The 21342-nt window shown below is 44.8% G+C and overlaps 1 protein-coding gene across 1 annotated transcript in view; it reads right to left on the bottom strand.

Moving 5' to 3' along the window:
- Nucleotides 1-21342, bottom strand: part of LOC143982305 (amine oxidase [flavin-containing] A-like) — a 191597-nt gene that overhangs the window by 151575 nt on the left and 18680 nt on the right. The window lies entirely within an intron of this gene.

Here is a 21342-nt window from a genome sequence, read left to right as displayed (position 1 = left end):
CTCCTTTTCCCCTGCAGTTAGAACACACACTGAGGGAACACATATAACCCCTTGATCGCCCCCTAGTGTTAACCTCTTTCCTGCCAGTGACATTTACACAATAATCAGTGGCTATTTTTGTCAGTTAAAGCAACTCAGTGTCGTATCGCAAAAAATGGCCTGGTCAGGAAGGGGGCAAATCCTTCCGGGGCTGAAGTGGTTAAAGAAGCACTCCGGTCTCTCCTCAAAAAATTAAAAGTCAGCAGCTACAAATACTGTAGCTGCTGACTCTTAATATAAGAACACATACCTGTCCAGGGATCTAGCGCTATCCTCACCTATGCTGATTCTTTAATTGGCTTTGGTTCCAGATACCAACATTTTAAGAAAGGAAAACCACAAGGCTTCACTGCCGGTTTGCCATTGCACATGTGTGAGCCGAGCTGAGTCGTGCTGCGCTATGTGAAGGGTCCCACAGTCTTCTGGGACCCGTGATGTGCTCTAGAAGACTGCGGGGAAAGGGGGGGTGCACTGAATGACCGCTCAGATCGTCGCAGCGATCTGTCTAGAAGTGGGACAGTTCCTCCACTACCCCCATAAAAAGTGTGCATTTCTGCATTTGGGGCATACAACCTTGTATAGCTAAACGCAAGTGCTGCTGCATATTTCAGGCTATCATAGGTTTTGACAGGTTGCTATCAACAGGGTTGATGCTACACCTGTGCCTCCTGGAGCAGCACTGGCACCATGTGTATGAGGCCTTATTTTCTCTCAGTAGCTCAGCTCCCCACTACCATCTGTGAGTTGGCAGGGCAAAAAGGGAGGGATTTTAAAGATTGTTTCATAGTGACTGTAACTACAAAGGTAAGTGGTTTATTTTACTTTTTTTGCATTTCTTGCAACTAATAGGACATTATAGCGGGCTAACAATATTTCTGAATTGGAATCTTACTATCAAACACAGAGATTTCTTAACTTGTAGATCCACTAAAAAAGCAGGCTCCAATTATTTAATTGCGAATGTAAAAAAAACTAAACGATTGTCAACGCACTCTACGGTTGCCACCTCATCCCTTTAAACCCGAACGCATATGAATTACACAAGTTCTGAGGTTAATTTAATGCAGATAAGGCATCATGTGAGTTTAATTACTACCTTAATCAGCCACAGATACTGTGGAATTCATATGTGTACAGTTTTAAAGGAATGAGGTGGCAAACCCTAAACTCCCATTTTGCAAGGGTTAAAAGCTTGCTATGTCTAGGCGTGCCAGAAATAAAGAGAAATAATTATCTTAGTTCTTGCTCCAGGGTAAGTAATAATATAAAATTAAATGTAAAGTATTTGGCCATCTATGAACTGCTTTGGATGCCTATACATGGCTAAATATATTACTTCTACTGGTATACAAGTTATATTGTTATAATGTAAGATTCCAAAACTCTCAAAGCATATTCAGTACTTCTTGGAAAATGCTGTTCACTCACAATCCTCAAACAATCTAAAGCCCTGTACACATGATCGGACATTCTGACAACAAAACCGTGGATTTTTTTCCGAAGGATGTTGGCTCTAAATTGTCCTGCATACACACGGTCACACAAATGTCAGAAATTCCGAACGTCAAGAATGCGGTGACGTACGACGAGCCAAGAAAAATTAAGTTCGGTAGCCAGTGCGGCTTTTCTGCTTGATTCCGAGCATGCGTGGACTTTTGTGCGTCGGAATTGTGTACACACACTCGTAATTTCCGACAAAAAAAAAAATTTGAAGAACCTGCTATCAAAAATGTTCTATGGAGCATACACACAGTCGGACTTTCTGACAACAAGCTCACATCAAACATTTCCCATACGAAAATCCGATTGTGTGTACGAGGCATAACAGAGCTGGAGCTGGCAAATCCAAATGGGGAGATTGCAAAATCCAGATATCCAAAACAAATAGAGATCTAGCCACACAGACACAAGGCTGCTATTCTTGCCAAAGTGCATCTGCTGAATACTGGTTTGAAGAAGTGTATACTTATACAGCCAGTTAGTTTGTGTTCAATTCATTGTAATTAAAGGGGTTGTAAAGGCAGAAGGTTTTTTTTATCTTAATGCATTCTATGCAAAAGCCACCCTCATCCCCCCTAATATTTACCTGAGCCCATCTTGATCCAGCAAAGTTGAAGGAGAGACTCAGCTGTACAGGACTCTCCCTCCTGATTGTCTGAGACAGCAGGGGGCTGCCATTGGCTCACGCTACTGTCAATCAAATTCAGTGAGCCAAAGAGCCAGTTCAGGATGTCTGAATGGACACACGGACCTGCCTGGCTCGGGTGCCCCCACAGCAAGCTGCTTGCTGTGGGGGCACTCAACAGGAGGGAGAGGCCAGGAGCGCCGTCAAGGGACCCAAGAAGAGGAGAATATGGGCTGCTCTGTGAAAAAACACTTCACAGAGCAGTTAAAAAATAAAAAAAATATAAAAAACTAGAATTTAGTATCACTTCAATTTCAGTCAATTTGCAGAAATATATGTTTTACTTTGGCATTAAAGACAGTATTTCCAGTGGCAGAATTACCAGGGTCGCAACAGTCGCACCTGTGATGGGGCCCTGGCATTCCACCACTGTCGGGGGCCCCAGCGGGGTTGCTAGTCGCACGGCTCTGAGCTGACAGTGTCTATCTCATGGAACAGCACAGAGCTGGCATTGACAGTTCTATTTCCCCCTCCGTCCTCTCTCGCACGGAATAAGACAGGACACAGCCGATCTGCTCCCCCTTCCCCTATCCTGTGTGTGCTCCGCGGGAAATGTAAGTTTGTTAGCTTCACACCTGACTGCCCTCAGAGCACACACAGGAGAGAGGAGGGGGGAGAAGGGGCAGCAGATCGGTTGTGTGCTGTATAATCACAGGCAAGAGAGGACAGAAGGGGAAGAACTGTCAATGCCAGCTCTGTACTGTTCTGTGAGATAGACGCTGTCAGCTCAGAGCTGTGCTGAGAAGGCACTGATGAGTACTGATAGGAGGCATTGATGAGCTCTGATAGGAGGCACTGATGGGCACTGATAGGAGGCACTGATGGGCACTGATAGGAGGCATTGATGAGCACTGATAGGAGGCATTGATGAGCACTGATAGGAGGCATTGATGAGCACTGATAGGAGGCACTAATGGGAAAAGATAGGCTACATTGATGAGCACTGATAGGAGGCACTAATGCCCACTGATAGGTGGGATTAATGGACACTGATTAGGTGGCACTGTGGGGCATTGATGAGCACTGATAGACAGAACTCATAGGCTGCACTAATGAGCACTGATAGGCAGAATTCCCTGCAGTATGGCAGTATTGATGACCTCTGATAGGCAACATTGATGAGAATTCATAGGCAGGACTCATAGGCAGCATTGGTGAGCACTGATAGGTGGTACTGATAGGCAGCATTGATGAACACTGATAGGCAGCATTGATGAGCCCTGATCGGCAGCACTGATGGGCATTGGGCACTGATAGATACTGGTAGGTGGCATTAATGAGCACTGATAGGTGGCACTGATGAGCACAAATAGATTACACTGATGGGCATCATTGAAGAGCACTGATAGGTTGCACTGATGGACGCTGTTAGGCAGCATTGATGAACACTGATAGGTGGTGCTGATAGGCAGTATTTATGGGCACTAATAGGCGGCATTGATGAGCAATAATAGGTAACACTTAAGCCCCGTACACACGAGAGGACTTATGTCCGACAGACTTCCGAAGGAGTTCCGTCGGAGTTCTGCCGGAGTTCCGACGGAGTTCTGACGGACTTTTCGGCGGAGCGGACTTGGCCACACACAATCACACTAAACTCCGACGGATTCGAACGTGATGACGTACGACTGGATTCGAATACGGAAGTTCATAGCCAGTAGCCAATAGCTGCCCTAGCGTCGGTTTTAGTCCGTCGGAATAGCATACACACGAGCGGAGTTTTCGAAGGGACCCGGGTCCGGCGGAGTTCCGTCGGGAAAATTTGAAGCATGTTCCATATTCTAAAGTCCTTCGGACTTTGGCGAGTCAAAAGTCCGTTGCAGCCCACACACGATCGAATAGTCTGACGGACTCAGTCCGTCGGACTTTGGATGTTGAAAAGTCCGCTCGTGTGTACGCGGCAATATAGGCGGAATTGATGGGCACTGATAGGCAGCACTGATAGGCATCATTGATGAGCACAGATAGGCGGCATTAATGGGCACTTATTATTGGGGCACTGATTATTAGTGTAAACAATTTACTAACATTCTTGACAACGTGGGAGGAAAGGCCTGCGGATAACCAGCAAGTCTGTTTACATGTGATCATCTGAAGGTTCTAGTTAAGCCTCTGAGTATTTCTGTTGATTAGTGTAAAAGAAAAAATAAATAAATCCACTGTGATTCAAAAATGTCTTGGGGGGGGGGGGGGGTCGCAACCATGTTTGCTCTTTAGGGGTCATACACAAGGGTGTATTCTACAGAACAAGGTATGCACAGAAGCACATTTTTTGTATGCGGGAGATCCTTGTGCTCTGTACAACCGCCCATAGACAACAATAGTTGCAGGTGGCTATACACAAAAGTACATGCCTTCAGGACCTTAATCCTGTGCACACGCACCACTTTGCACAAGCAGACTTAAGCCCCATACACACTATCAGTGTTTCTGCTGAGTTTTTCCTTCAGATTTACCAAAACCATATAATATGAGGTCAAACCTTAGAAGTTTCAATTTGTATGAAATCAGGCAGGCCCTTGCACTACATGGTTTTGGTAAATCTGAAGGAAAAACTCAGAAGAAAAACTGATAGTGTGTATGGGGCTTTAGCTGCGTACAGTACGCTGCAACCATTCATGTCTATGGGCAGATGTAAATAACACAAGGAGATATGAGGCACAAAAAATACGCTAGCATGCTTATCTTGTACAAATGCAACAATATGCATGACCTCTTACGCATATGATTGTTTGCTGCTTTGTGTTACAAAGAAATAGTTGTGCTTTAATGCTCCTTCTTACAAAATAATTCTTGCTTATTTTCCTTTAATCATTGAGGGGAGTGCCAATTTTTGATTTATTTCAAATAACAGCAACTACAGCAAAGAAGGCGAGGCTGATCTGGGAATAATGGATGCATGGCCTTGCTTTATTCCCAAAGGTAAAAAAAGAAGCTGGCAAGATAATTAACTTGGAAACATATTTTCAGAGCTGAATAGCTGACTAGTAAAGGTTAGGCCTCTTTCACAAATTGGATATGGTGTGGCACTTATATTGCAGATACCTGCAACCAGGTGTTTGCAGACAGCTGAGGCCAGAAAGCCTGTACAAGTCAATGACAGGCTCACAGGACCAATGGTTATTCACCGATGTAACATCAATCAGTTACATATGGTTAGGGACGGATGATTGTTCCTAAATGCAGACAGATTTCCTCCAGTACGGAATATCCGTCCCTAACCATGTGTAACTGCTTGAAGTGTGGATATATGCGGATTTATGCTTACAGAGGTAGACAGCCGCGGGGCCTGTCATTGACTTGCACAGGTTTACTAGTCGGGGTTATCTGTAAATACCTGGGTTCCTGGCCACAGATATCAACAGTACACTTGCTACACAATGGCCAATTTAGCTATGTGAATGAGGCCTAAGTCACATTTAACTGAACTTGTTCTTCAACAATGAAGATGCTTTGTAGGCTAGCCAAGCTGCTTCTTCAGGTTAATTAAAGTGGTTGTAAAGCCTTACATATACTCAGTGAAGTGAACAACCTCAGATAATACACAGAGATAAAACAAATCTTCCCAAATAGGTTTTACTTGTTTATCTGCAGCACTCTCTTCCCTGCACCCCTTCAAAAGAGCAGTAAAGTGTTAAAATCCTTTTTAACCACTTCAGCCCTGGAAGTGATTTGCCCCCTTAAAGTGGAGTTCCACCTAAAAATTGAACTTTCACTTTAAGTGATGCTGAACCCCTGACATGCCACATTTGGCATGTAATTTTTTATTTTTTTTGGGAGGGGGGCAGGTAACCTCTTTTTAGAGGCACCCAGCTCCCACTTCCTCCCCTGGTGCCGCAGTGCCGGAAGCAATATCACCTCTCCCCCCTCCCTCCCTGCAATCTTCTGGGACACGTCACAGGTCCCAGAAGATTGCCCGGCCATTCACAGCGTGCAGCGCAGCTCACGCATGCACCGTGTTTTGCTCAGATTTCATGACTGGGGTTTACAACCCCTTTAAGTGTCAAGAACATACCGCAGAATTTATAGGTAATGCAGTCACAATATTCCAGTCGCCGTGGAATATGTAAAAGCAGATTTTGAATGTTCTTTTGGCTCTAGTTTTCCCGTGGGTCACAGAAGTGTACTGTGTTCTATACTCCTGTGACACGTATTCAACCGACATTAGGCTAAAATCTGTCACTCAGCTGGCTCTGTATAAACTTTAACGCTAGGATGCACCCAGAAGTCTGGGCCAGCAGCTGGCTCAGCCTCTCAGTGAGCCACTGGGAGACTGAGCCAGTCGCTGTCACCCCCTCCACAGCCAGGGGCTCCAGTGAGTGCTGGTGGGCCAGAGCACAGAGCTGTTGACTGACAGTCAAAGTGGCAGGGGACAGCTGCAGCTGGGATCAGTGCTGCAGCCACCTCGGTGAGTATGATTGTCATTTTCGATTCCTGAACTTCTGTTATGAAACACCTTGTTCCAATTACATATTTGCTTGGTGCCAGGAAATCTTCAACAGGTTTTAATCCTTCAATTTACATGGTGTTGAATGCCCCCCCCGCCTGTTTAGAACTAGTTGGTCCATTTTGATTTAGATTTCCTCTTCCATTACTGTTGCTAATCAGTTGTCCTCTTCTTCAAAATATGTACCTCACTGTCATCAAAACAAGTCCTGCCCTGTAATGCCCCGTACACAAGAGCAGAATGTCCAACAGAAAAAGTCAAACGGAAGCTTTTCATCCTATATTCCGATTGTCTGTATGCCTCATCTGACTTTTTTTTTGAAAATTCTGATGGACCTAGAAATAGAACATGTTCTAAATATTTCCGACTGAACCAATTCCTATCAGGAAAATCGATCGTCTGTATGCTGTTCCGACGGACCAAAAAAACGGCACATGCTCTAAAGCAAGTACGAGACGGAAGCTATTGGCTACTGGCTATTGAACTTCCTTTTTCTAGTCCCGTCGTACGTGCTGTACATCACCACGTTCTTGATGATCGGACTTTGGTGTGATCGTGTGTACGCAAGACAGTTTCAGAGGAATTCCGTCGGAACTCTGTCAGAAAAACCTTCAGAGTTTATTCCGATGGGAAAACCGGTCATGTGTACAGGGCATAAGTCTCTGATCTGCAGTTGACATAGTGCTGCACATGTAATCAGACAGCTTCAGCGGAATTCCGTCGGAAAAACCTTAAGAGTTTATTCTGACGGGAAAGCTGGTCGTGTGTACGCGGCATTAGAAGTCACCCTTCTTCATTGGGCAATCTGTTGGTTGAAAGTATATTTTGTCTCTCCAATGTACAGGTCTTTGCATTACTTACTACAATGCTCTGCAATATACCAAGCTATTTCACTGTGTTTGGGTGTTGGGTCTTTTGGATATACTTGTTCCTATCTTAGTGAATTGCTGGGTTTTTCAGACACAGGGATGTAATGTTTGTTAAGAATCATTCTGAGTTTTTCAGACACTAAAGTCACATATGGGATGAAAATGTTCTGCTTCTCCCCTTTGATAGACCCATGTTTTTGCTTGACCCTCTGGCTGTTTTTAAGGGGGTTGTAAAGTCAGAAGGTTTTTTATCTTAACCACTTCAGTACCAATGACCGAGCCACTTTGGCACTGCGTCGCTGACAATTACGAGGTCGTGTGAAGTGGCTCCCAAACAAAAAAATTTTTTCCACAAATAGAGATTTTTTTTGGTGGTATTTGATCACCTCTGTGATTTTTATTTTTTGCGCTATAAACAAAAATAGACAATTTTGAAAAAAAAATGCAATATTTTTTACTTTTTTGCTATAATAACTATCCCCAAAAAATATATTAAAAACAAATTTTTCCCTCAGTTTAGGCCGATATGTATTCTTTTAAAAATATAATATAAAAAATCGTAATAGGCATTTATTGATTGGATTGCGCAAAGGTATAGCATCTACAAAATATGGGTAGTTTTATGGCATTTTTATTAATAATTTGTTTTACTAGTGATGGCGGCAATCAGCGTTTTTTTTCGTGACTGCAACATTATGGTCGGACATTTTTGGGGCTATTTTCGGACCATTCACATTTATACAGCGATCAGTGCTATAAAATGTATCGATTACTGTGTAAATGTGACTGGCAGTGAAGGGGTTAAGCACTAGGGGCTAGGAAGGGGTAAAGTGTATCCTAGGGAGTGATTCTAACTGTTAGAGGGGCGTGGCTATGAGTGACATGTCACTGATCGCTGCTCCCAATGAGAAGGAGCATACAATCAGTGTCAGTGTCACTAGGCAGAATGAGGAGATGCTTGTCTTACACCTGCCTCCCTGTCCTGCAGCTCTGTGACCCGATCGAGGCACGTCGAGTTTGCAGGTCCTGGGGGCACGGTCACGGAGCTCGCGGCAGCAAATTCAAAGTGACGTAAATATACGTTAATTTGCCTGTCCGACGTATATACTCGTTAGCCGGTCCTTAAGTGGTTAATGTGTTCTATGCATTAAGATAAAAAGCCTTGCCCATCCTAATACTTACCGGAGCCCCATCTCTGTTTAGCGATGTTCTCCCTCCTGATTGGCTGAGACATAGCACTGGTGCCATTGGCTCCTGCTGCTGTCAATCAGTCAGTTAGCCAATCAGGAGAGAGAAGGGGCGGGGCTGAACCGCAGCTCCGTGTCTGAATGAACACATGAAGCTGCAGCTTGACTTGAGTGCCCCCATAGCAAGCTGCTTGCTGTGGGGACACTGAACATGAGGGAGAAGCCAGGAGCTCCAGCCAGGGACCCGAGAAGAGGAGGATCTGGGCTGCTCAGTGCAAATCTACTGCAACAGAGCAGGTTAGTATAATATGTTTGTTATTTTTATAGAAAAAAAATGAGACTTTACAATCACTTTAATGAAAGTCCAGTCTGGGTAATTATAAAGTAAGAACGCACGCCTTAGTTGTCTGTGCTTTTTGCCTTTAGACTTTGTGCTTGCTGTTATCATCTCAGCCCTGTGGTTTATAGTTCTAACAACAATCAGTTTGTATTCTAGTGAGTGGTGAGAGTCAAAAAGCAGATACTGTGTAGTATTGGATTGTGGAAAATAACTATTGTTTCTATTGTTTTACAATGGTGGTGTTATAAATTGAAAGTGTATGCTTTGACCATAGAACTCCTTTAGACCCCTTTCACACTGGAGGCGGTTTTCAGGTGCTTTAGCACTAAAGATATCATCTGTAAAGCGCCTGAAAAAACCCTCATCTGCAATCCCAGTGTGAAAGCCCGAGTGCTTTCACACTGGGGCGCTGCACTGGCAGGATGTCAAAAAAAGTCCTGCAAGCAGCTTTATTTAGGTGCTTTAGAAGCAGTATATACACCACTCTTAAAGCGCCCCTGCCCATTGAAATCAATGGCACTTTGCGGGCGCTTTTGACCCTTTGTTCGGCCGTTGGTGGGGGTTAAAAGCGCTACCTGCTAGCGCCCAAAAATCGCTGCAAAAACTATGGTAAAACGCAGCTAAAACTAGCAGCGCTTTACCGCTGATGCTAGGGAGCTGGCAGTGTGAAAGAGCTCTTAAAGCTGTTTATAACTCAAAAATAAAAATGTTTTAAACTGCAGCATACCAGTTCTTAGATGTGGTGGCCGCATTCGTTTTCAACTTTATGCTTTTTCCTTTATTTCACCTGGTGATCCAGCCAACACATCTAAGGATTGGCAAGTTGCAATATATTGCATTTTTGTTTTTCGGTTAAATAACACTAACTGATGCTTCTATATTTAGTTTGCCTATATCTAGGCTTTTTTTATCTAGGATTTATGGCCAAGAATTGTTTTTTGACCTCCTATTAGCAATAGATAGCCAGCTGCTGTAACAAAACCAGCATTTTTGCAAAAAGGCCCAACCATTATCAAACAATGCTGTTTAATCAGCCTGGCTGTGCGAACAAATTCTCAGGTTATGCTAGAAACAAGGTATGTTAGCAAACAATAATGAGCACTTTAATTATCCTGATACTGGCAATAATTGTATCTTTATCTGTATCGTTTACAAGTGGTAAACACGCTATACAGTAGGTGTATGGCACAGCATGTCTGTCTAACAAGAGACATACACACTTTTCATTCACCCTTACCGTTTCCACACAACACATCAAATATCAATATGTTTGTGTGCTGTTTCTTATATGTAGTGTTTTCTTGATCAGAAACAGTGATGGGCTAGATATTCGAGTTGAACATCAGCTGTTAGTTTGTTAGTAGAACAAACAAACATATGGAGCCCTCGCAGGAAGTTCGCCCGGAGTGCATTGAAGGCTGCTAAATGGTCAAAGCATGCACCTGACCTGTATGCTTTAGTCAATTACACCGCAATGTGCTGTGAGAGCCATGATTGGCCAAAGGCAGGGTGTCTTTGGCCAATCATGTCTCAGGGGCCAAGTCCATGCCCCACACTATATAAGGCTGCTTACACAGTGGCCGTGTATAGTGTGTAATAAGAGAGAGATTAGGCATGTTAGTTAGTGGATTGAGCGTCCAGTCAGTGTAGTGTATAAATAATACAGTGCAGAGTATATAGTGCAGCCAGTGTAGTATCTATAATACAGTGGAGAGTATATATTGAACTCAGTGTAGTATATATAATACAGTGCAGAGTATATAGGGCAGTCGGTGTAGTATATATAATACAATGCAGAGTATATAGTGAAGTTAGTATAGTATATATATTACAGTGCAGAGTATATAGTGCAGTCAGTGTAGTATATATAATACAGTGCAGAGTATAAAGTGCAGTCAGTGTAGTATATTTAATACAGTGCAGAGGATATAGTGCAGTCAATGTAGTGTATATATAATACAGTGCAGAGTATATGGAGCAGTCAGTGTAGTATATATAATACAGTTTAGAGTATATGGAGCAGTCAGTGTAGTATATATAATACAGTTTAGAGTATATAGTGCAGTCAGTGTAGTATATATAATACAGTGCAGAGTGTATAGTGCAGTCAGTGCAGCATATATAATAGTGTCTTGAAGTTGTTAAGGGGAACCCTATGACAGAATTAAGAAACAAAAAACGGTGTGCCCCCCCCCCCCCAAATCCATACCAGGCCCTTTGGGTCAGGGTCTGTGGGCAGGGAGCTTATTGGAATCTGGAATAAGCCCCCACCCCCATGTGAATGGGTATCGGGTACATTGTACCCCTACCCATTCACCAAAAAAAAGGTGATGTAACCGAGTGACCCCGCCACTTTTTGTCATGTGATCCCCATTCACATATGAGGAGCCAGGAGCGTCAGCAGTGGACCACAAATGAGAGGATCTGAGCTGCTCTTTGCAAAACCACTGCACAGAGCAGGTTAGTATGACATGTTTGTTATTTTAAAAAAAATAAAAAAGCTTTACTACCACTTTAATTTTATGATGAAAGTTCCACCTTATTGTGTTAGCTGCATTTGTTTTCTCTCTTTTTTTAGGTGTTTTTCCTTTATTTTCACCTGTTGATCTGGCCAAAAAAAACACATCCTGTCTTAGGGTGTCTCCACTCTGTATGGAGGCGCAATGGAGTCACCTTTGGACAGAAGGATTGTCAATCTGCAGAGAGGGGAGTCTATAGCCGCGTACACACGTAGCCGTCTGTCCGACGTACTTAGTCTGGCGGACGTCCGCCAGACTGTCCGTCGGAATTTCCGAACGGGCTACTTGCCCACACACGGCACTTTTTCAGCGGACTAATACGGCGTACTAAGTCCGCCGTACTTTCGAAATGAACGGACTCGCCCACACACGCGGAGGAAAGTCCGCTCATTTCGAGCGCGTCTCCAGGTAGGTGGGGCCCGCGAAGGAGACGTCGCTAGCCCCGCCGCCTGATATGGACTTAAAGGGGAACCCCAACGCCGAAAAAAATCGGGCGTGGGGGTCCCCCCCAAGTCCACAACAGACCCTTGTCCGAGCACACTACCCGGCCGGCCAGGAAAGGGGGGCGAGCGAGCGCCCCCCCCCTCCTGAGCCGTACCAGGCCGCGTGCACTCAACATGGGGGGTGCCTTGGGGAAGGGGGGCCGCGCGGCCCCCCCACCCCAAAGCACCTTGTCCCCATGTTGATGAGGACAAGGGCCTCTTCCCGACAACCCTGGCCGTTGGTTGTCGGGGTCTGCGGGCGGGGGGCTTATCGGAATCCGGGAGCCCCCTTTAATAAGGGGGCCCCCGGATACCGGCCCCCCACCCTATGTGAATGAGTATGGGGTACAATGTACCCCTACCCATTCACCTGTAAAATAAAAGTACAAAAAAAAATACAACACACAAGATAAAATACTTTATTGCACAGCTCCGGGGGTCTTCCGTCTTCGGGGGTCTTCTCGCCGGACTCCTCCGCTATCTTCTTGTAGCTCTTTTGCTAGCGGAGGAGTCCGGCTTTCTTCCTCGCCGCCGGCCTCTTCTTCCGACTTCGGGGGTCTTGTCCCCCTCTTCGGTTCTTCTGCCGGGCCACCGCGCCTTCTTATAGCTCTTTTACAGGTGGTGGCCCGGTCTTCTGTCGCCGCTGCCGCCTTCCGTTCTTCTTCTTCTTCTCCAGGAGATGTTGGCTCGACGATCTCTCCGGCTGCAATGCCAGGGACGCCCTGCGCTGCCACTTATATAGGGACAAGGGGCGGTGTCACATGGCTTTATGTCACATGGGTTGGTCACATGGGTTGATGTCACATGGGGACTGTGACATCGTAAGGGGGCGGGGTCACGATGTGACACCAACCCATGTGACATAAAGCCATGTGACACCGCCCCTTGTCCCTATATAAGTGGCCGCGCAGCGCGTCCCTGGCATTGTGGCCGGAGAGAGCATCGAGTCAACATCTCCAGGAGAAGAAGGAGAAGAAGAAGAAGAAGAAGAAGAACGGAAGGCGGCGGCGACAGAAGACCGGGCCACCGCCTGTAAAAGAGCTATAAGAAGGCGCGGTGGCCTGGCAGAAGACCCGAAGAGGGGGACAAGACCCCCGAAGTCGGGAGAAGAGGCCGACGGCGAGGAAGAAAGCCGGACTCCTCCGCTAGCAAAAGAGCTACAAGAAGATAGCGGAGGAGTCCAGCGAGAAGACCCCCGAAGACGGAAGACCCCCGGAGCTGTACAATAAAGTATTTTATCCCGTGTGTTGTGTTTTTTTTTGTACTTTTATTTTACAGGTAAATGGGTAGGGGTACATTGTACCCCATACTCATTCACATAGGGTGGGGGGCCGGTATCCGGGGGCCCCCTTATTAAAGGGGGCTCCCGGATTGAAAGCCCCCCGCCCGCAGACCCCGACAACCAACGGCCAGGGTTGTCGGGAAGAGGCCCTTGTCCTCATCAACATGGGGACAAGGTGCTTTGGGGTGGGGGGCCGCGCGGCCCCCCTTCCCCAAGGCACCCCCCCATGTTGAGGGCACGCGGCCTGGTACGGCTCAGAAGGGGGGTCGCTCGCTCGCCCCCCTTTCCTGGCCGGCCGGGTAGCGTGCTCGGACAAGGGTCTGTTGTGGACTTTGGGGGACCCCCACGCCAATTTTTTTCGGCGTTGGGGTTCCCCTTTAAGTCCATACCAGGCGGCGGGGCCAGCGATGTCTCCTTCGCGGGCCCCGCCTACCTGGAGACCCGCTCGAAATGAGCGGACTTTTCTCCGGGCGGGAAAAGTCCGCTCATTTCAAAAGTATGGCGGACTGGCATACACACGGCCGGATTGTCCGCCGAAATGCGAGTACGGCGGGCAGATTTATGTGCATTCTAAGTCCGCCGTACTTTCGGGTTAAAAAAGTATGCCGGAGGCTACACACAGGGGGATTGTTTGGCGGACTTGAGTTTGCCGGACTTTTCCACCGGATTGTTTGATCGTGTGTACGCGGCATATGATGCACTAGTAGATTTAGATGGACTTCACTAACAAATCCTGCTAACATTTTTGAGCAACTAAAGCAGTTTGTTTTTCATTTTAGGATAAAGTTTTTACATAAATTAATTAAAGTTGACCATTGTAAGCACCCCCTGTCAATATTAAATGGTTTGTCTCAACCCTCGAACTGACACTTTTGTTAGAAAGCCTCTACTGTTTACACCTTGGCGCCGACAGTACAGCTTTTTGCAGGCGGGCCTTCACTTTGAGTGGCCGCATATAAGTGGCCTTGTGTAAACTACTTACACTACTGAGAGCGTGCTCCATGCACGCTTCCAGCACGGTAACCGGCAGGGATCGGTAAGCTCCCAATGCATACTTGTGATCAACAAGTGGGAGCCAGAGCAGCAAGGGGGTGCTACCTGAATGGACAAAGCTTGTGTGAGAGGACAGTCTGTAGGAAACAGACAAGGGCCTGAAGAGTAAGCCCAGAACCACAGGGCCATATGTGTAAGCCAGGAGGGCTGAATGTTGTATTGTTTGCATAGAAGAGCAATGCTGCATACTCCTGTGAGGGAAACTTATGTTTTGTTTTTGAGATTTCGCTTAATAAAACTGGGCCAAAACAGCCCTTAGCCCTTGTACACACGGTCGTATATTCAGACGGAAAATGTCTGGTCGGACAGTGTTGTCGGATAATCCGACCGTGTGTGGGCTCCATCGGACTGTTTCCATCGGTATATCCGATGGACCAAGTTTTCCAGCTTGGCTAAAAAAATTTCCGACAACATGATCCGATCGGACTTTGTCCGATCATGTGTAGAGAATTCCGATTGGACAAAGTGCCACGCATGCTCAGATCAAATTCCTAGACCAAAGCTATTGGCTACTAGCCTGAACATAGTCCCGTCATAACGAAATAACGTCATCACGTTCTGAACAATCGGATTTTCCGACAACTTTGTCCGACCGTATGTATGCAACAGTTTCGGACAAAATCCGTCAGAAAAAAATCAGGCGCATTTGGTTGTCGGAATGTCCGACCGTGTGTACAAGGGCTTAGAAAGAAGAAAGCGGGTGGCTTTTTCCTTGAAATATCTACTGTTCAATGCTAGTTCTCACCATGTATATTTATCTACAGAATAATATTTTATGAAAACCATTTTTTTTTTTTTTTGTCATGTCAAACTATCATCTGGTAATTTAGGATCATTGTTTCTTTGGCTCTATCGCTTACTGAAAATCAGCTCATGGAAGAATTTGTGAATTTTTCAACTGGGGCTGGAATGTCTGGACACAAAAAGAATTGCTAATTGGTCACATGATGGTCAGTTCGTTTTAGACAAGGGCTCTTCAGTCTAAAAATGGGCTGAGCACAAAAGAAGTGCAGAATTCCGAGACAACACAAGACTACTAATAACCATCACTGCAAAAACAGAAATGCACTTCAAGAGTGCCGGAGCTAATTATCCATAAAACGTGGAAACAAGGAAAAACAAATCCTATCGACTTGAAATCTTGTTTTGAAGTATTGTATATTAAACCAAACATTAAAATGCTTAGCATGGAAAGTAATGCAACGTGCACTGTCCAGTACTCCATGGCCAATAATTGAATTTTTCCTATTTAAAATATATCTAAACCTAAAAAACAAAAATGTGATTTTTTGACTTACCAGTAAAATGTGGAGTACAGAACAGGACATGACAGAGTTATATGTGGCCAGCTTCAGGTGACTGCATACTGGCAAAAAAAGAAAAGTTGCAGAGCTATCCCTTTTAATTACAGTAAAGCCCCATACACACTATCAGTTTTTCTGCTGAGTTTTTCCTACAGGTTTACCAAAACCATGTAGTGCAAGGGCCTGCCTGATTGCATACAAATTGAAACTCCTAAGGTTTGACCTCATATTATATGGTTTTGTTAAATCTGAAGGAAAAACTCAGCAGAAAAACTGATAGTGTGTATGGGGGCTTTAGCCTCAGTTTTCTTGACAAGTAATGTGAAGATCATAAGAAGATAGGAGAGGGTCCTGGGTTCTATGTTGCACTTTGGGAAACTGATTTTACTGGTGAGTAAAAATTTAATTTTCTTAATCGCACAGTACAGGACACTGCATTTTTTTTTATATCATTAGGACTGAGATGTCAAAAAGAAGTTCAATTGAGGGGTGGACAACATCAATGGGCCTTTATACCAATCAAGTCAAGAAGGGCTCTAGAGGCTCAGAGAGCAGCTTGTAGCATATTTTGCCTAAAAATGGCATGAGAGTAGACTTGAGTATCCACCTGGTAGAACAAACGTGTGAACAGAAGCTCATGTGGCAGCCTTGGCATTCTGAGAAACAGATACTTGGTTCTCAAAAGCCCATAAAACACTAAAAGATCTAGTAGAATGTGCTTTAACATGGAATAGAGGAACCCTTTACACTATAGGCCTTGGCGCTCTTTAGGAGTTTTAGGGCAGTGGTCTTTGATCACTTGACTGCCGTGATTAGCTGTCACGGCAGTCACGTGATCGGAAAGCGTTCAGGACCATTCCTGTTAGCCGCCGATCTCGCCACAGCTTTGTTCACAATGTGGTACGCAGAAGTACAGTCAAAGCTTAGTTGGCTGTACTTCTCCTGTGGATCACAGGAGTGCAGTTCATTGTGATGTCACAGAGCTGGTCTGGACCAACACCTGGCTTGACCTCAGTGAGCTGCTGAGAGCCTGAGCCAGCAGTTCCCACCCTCTTCGCAGTCCAGCGCTCCAGTGATTGGGGGGGAGGGGGGTGGAACAGAAATCTGCAGCTTTAGTATTGCTGCTGAACAAGCAGGAAAATATAACAGCAGGCAGTTGCTCTATATTCTCTTTAAAGAGGAACTAAATCCATCGACTTGGTTTAAAAAACAGTTACATTCAAAGCATGCCAGGAATGCTAACTGTCACATTTGCTTGTGCTCTCAACCACATTGTAAATCCATCAAATGGCTGGTGTTATAACTGATTACATGTGCAGCACTATGTCAACTGCAGATCAGAGACTTATGCCCTGTACACACGACCGGTTTTCCCATCAGAATTCCACTGAAACTGTCGTGCGTGCACACGATCACACCAAAAGTCCAATCGTTAAGAACGCGGTGACGTACAACACGTACGAAGTGACTAGAAAAAGGAAGTTAAATAGACAGTAGCCAATAGCTTCCATATCGTACTTGCTTCAGAGCATGCGTAGTTTTTGGTCCGTCGGAACAGCATACAGACGAGCGGTTTTCCCGATAGGAATTGGTTCCATCAGAAAAATTTTGGAACATGTTCTATTTCTAGGTCTGTCAGAATAAAAAAAAAAAAAAGTCCAATGAGGCATACACACAATCGGAATATACGATGAAAAGCTTCTGTCTGACTTTTTCTGTTGGACATTCCGCTCATGTGTACGCGGTATAAGATGGCAGCTTCTTTAGCTGCAAAGTAAAGGAGAGTTTAGTTCCATATTAATAACAATAGTGGGAATCGGTTATAGCACAGTGAGCTTTTTGCACAAAGACAGTATGACATATCATATGAGAAAATGAAACAAGAACCTTGGATCTGCTCTTATGTTAAAGTATATGGAAAAGGGATGTGAAAATAATGTTGAATGTGGAATTGTATTTTTATAGAACTTTTGAAAAAATATTATGGCCACATAACAGACTGTAGATCCCTGTGATGTTAAATGTTTTCATTCTCTTTAACCACATCATCCCTGGATTCAAATGCATTGAGCTAACTGGTTTACACACTGCTATGAATTTTAACTATTTTCTTTAGGTAAAGCAGAACTTTACCCATAACAACTTTATAAAACAAAATGTTCTTTAGCAAGGAACACACATTCCACATTATTATGCTACCAATATTAGTGTGTGCTGTAAATTGCCTCCGACGTTGCCCCTGTTTCTTCTTAGTGGAGGCAACCATTTTGCTGAAGCCCACGAGCCTCTGAGCAGCAGTAAATCAAAAAGCAGAACTAAACCTATCATTTTAACCACTTGCCGACCACCGCACGCTGATATACGTCAGCAGAATGGCAAAGGTGCGCAAATGGGCGTACCTGTACTTCCCTTGCTCCCATTGTGCCTGCAGCAGTCGGATTCATTACAGAACCGATCAGTCCTCAGGTCCAGACCAATGATTTCTGGCAAATGAAAATGCTTCCGTGTAAACAGGCAAGGGAAGTGATGTCATCTCCCTCTCTGGAATTCTTTTCAGTTCCAGAGAGAGTTGCAAAACACTACACTAAACAGAGGAACAGTGGTACACTTGTCACCCCTTGATCGCCCCATCCCCAATTAACCCCTTCACTTCCTGACACTGTGTCACCAATTGCAGTTGTCAGATTTTTCACTGATCACTGCATAGGTGTCATTTGTAACTGTAATAAGTGTTAAGGCAGTTAGTAGTAGGCCCATGTAGGTCTAGGGTACCCCCCTAATAAAGGTTTAACCCCTTGATCGACCCCCAGTTAACCCTTTCACCCCCTGTCACCAGTTTCACTAATAGATCTTTTTTTCTGATTGCCGTATTAGTGTCACAGGTTAGCCCGTTCGTTTATTTGTTTCACCGTCGGGTTTTTATAGCGTCAGGTAGCCCCATATACTACCTAATAAAGAGTTTAACCCCCTGGTTGCCCCTAGTTAACCCTTTCACCCCCTGTCACCAGTGATCACTGTATTAGTGTTATGGGTGACACTGGTTAATTTGTTTTATTATAGCATCAGGGCCCTCCCGTATATTACCCAATATAGGTTTAACCCCCTGATCGCCAGGCGCGCGGCATCGGTTGTAGCGTCATTTAGGGTCTGCATCACCCCAGGCAGCATCAGATTAGTGGCAGTAGCGCTAACACCCACACACGCACCATACACCTCCCTTAGTAGTATAGTGTTTGAATGGATAAATATCTGATCTGATCAGATCTATACTAGCGTCCCCAGCAGTTTAGGGTTCCCAAAAACACAGCGTTAGCGAGATCAGCCCAGATACCTGGTAGCACCTGCGTTTAGCCCCTTTGCACTGATAGATGGCATTTATGGGCACTGACAGGTGGCTGGCACCGAAATGCAGCAATAAATTACATGAGGAAAGGATTTATTTTTGAAATGCTGTGCTGTGACGCCCATCTTGGTACACCCTGCCACAGTAAGCAGCAGCAGACATCTTGTTACACCCAGCCCTGTCCACTGCTAGCTTACTACAGCTGAGTGCAGGGTGTACCAAGATGGGCGTTGGGATGTTCAGCCGCCGACGGCTCTCTCTGTTGTCTCTCTCTCTGATGTTTCTTTCTCTGATGTGTCTCTCTCTGATCGTGCAAACTTCCCAAGTAAATGCGGTAAGCCGGCTGCATGATTTTTTTTCCCCGAAACATGTAGCTGAATGCTTTTTGGCCTAAATTTATTACTAAAATTGAGTTTATTGTAGTTTGTTATAGCAAAAAGTAGAAAATATCTTTTTTTTTCAAAATTTTCTGTATTTTTTTTGTTTATATTGCAAAAAATAAAAATCGCAGAGGTGTTGAAATACCACCAAAATAAATCTCTAGTTAAGGAAAAAAGGATGCAAATTTCGTTTAGGTACAGCATTGCATGACCACGCACTTACCAGTGCTAAATTGTAAAAAGTTCTCTGATCAGAAAGGGGGTAAATCTTTCCGGGGCTGAAGTAGTATCACTACAGTAGTAGCAGTGGTTGTAAACTCAGAAAAAAAAACCCTGCAAGACAAAGGAATAATGAGCTAGTATGCACCACATACTAGCTCATTATGAAATACTTACCTTAGATCGAAGCTGTTGCACTGTCCCCGCACACCGCTGTGACCGGCAGCATGTCTCCAGGAGTTATTTCCGGGTTCGCGGGCTCCGGTGATATGATTGGCCAGAGCCGCGATGACGCCACTCCCACGCCGTTTCTTCAGTGAGCATGTGCCGATGACGTCAGCACATGTGGATACAGTGAATATCTCCTAAACTGTGCAAGTTCAGGAGATATTCACGGTACCTACAGGTAAGCCTTATTTTAGGCTTACCTGTAAGTAAAAGTGGTGTAAAAGGGTTTACATCAACTTTAACCACTTGCCGCCAAGTGGTCAGCCGGCGTCATTATACTGCGGCTGGACAGCATGATCACGCAAACCGTTGTAGCTATACGACGGTCCCTTTAAGCGGGATAGCAGGCGTGCGTGCACCGCTGGAGGGTGCGCCTGCTGCACAGTGGGGGTGGCGATGCTCGTGACCGGTGGTCGTGATGACCATTGGCCACGAGCGATCGCGGGCACAAGAGGCAGAACAGGGACCTGTGTGTGTGTGTAAACACGCACATCCTAGTTCTGTGAGGAGAGGAGAGAGATTGTGTGTTCCTACGAGCTGGGAACCACAATCTCTCATCTCCTATAGTCAGTCCCATCCCCGACAGAACACACAAACAGGGAACACAGTTAACCCCTTGATTGCCCCCTAGTGTGAACCTCTTCCCTGCCAGTGACATTTATACAGTAATCAGTGCGTTTTTATTGCACTGATCGCTGTATATGTGTCAATCGACTCAAAAATGTGTCAAAAGTGTCCGATGTGTCTGCCATAATGTCACAAAGTCTCGATAAAAATCGCAGATCGCCGCCGTTACTAGTAAAAAAAATATAATAATAAAAATGCCATAAATCTATCCCCTATTCTGTAGACGCTATAACTTTTACGCAAACCAATCAATATATACGCTTTTTGTGATTTTTATTACCAAAAATATGTAGAAGAATACATACTGGTCTAAAATGTGGAAAAAATAGCTTTTTAAAAAAAAAAATTGGGGCTATTACAGCGAAAGTACAAGATATTGTGTTTTTTCAAAACTGTCGCTCTTTTTTTGTTTATAGCGCAAAAAAAACGCAGAGATCAAATACCACCAAAAGAAAGTTCTATTTGTGGGAAAAAAAGAACGTCAATTTTGTTTGGGTACAGCGTCGCATGACTGCGCAATTGTCAGTTAAAGCAACGCAGTGCCGTATCGCAAAAAATGGCCTGGTCATTGAGTAGCCAATTCTTCCTATGCTGAAGTGGTTAATGGTTTCAAAAAACAGTTACATTCCTGGAAGGCTGGGATTGCTAACTGTCACATTGGTTGTGCTCTGTCAGACCATCAAATGGCCGGTGTCATAACCCCATGTGCAGTGCAGCACCAAATAGAAGCAGCTTCCTTGGTTGTAAAGGATAGGAGGGTTTAATTCCGCTTTAAGGTTGTCAGCAGATTGACCTTCACAAATTCAATACAGTGCAGAGATGGGTAAGACAGTTTATT

The sequence above is a fragment of the Lithobates pipiens genome, unplaced genomic scaffold, assembly GCF_037356315.1.
Source record: "Lithobates pipiens isolate NorthernLeopardFrog02 unplaced genomic scaffold, aLitPip1_a1.2 Scaffold_16, whole genome shotgun sequence".
Classification (NCBI taxonomy): domain Eukaryota; kingdom Metazoa; phylum Chordata; class Amphibia; order Anura; family Ranidae; genus Lithobates; species Lithobates pipiens.
Note: the sequence above shows the minus strand (reverse complement) of the source record. Positions and strands in the feature narration are given on the sequence as shown.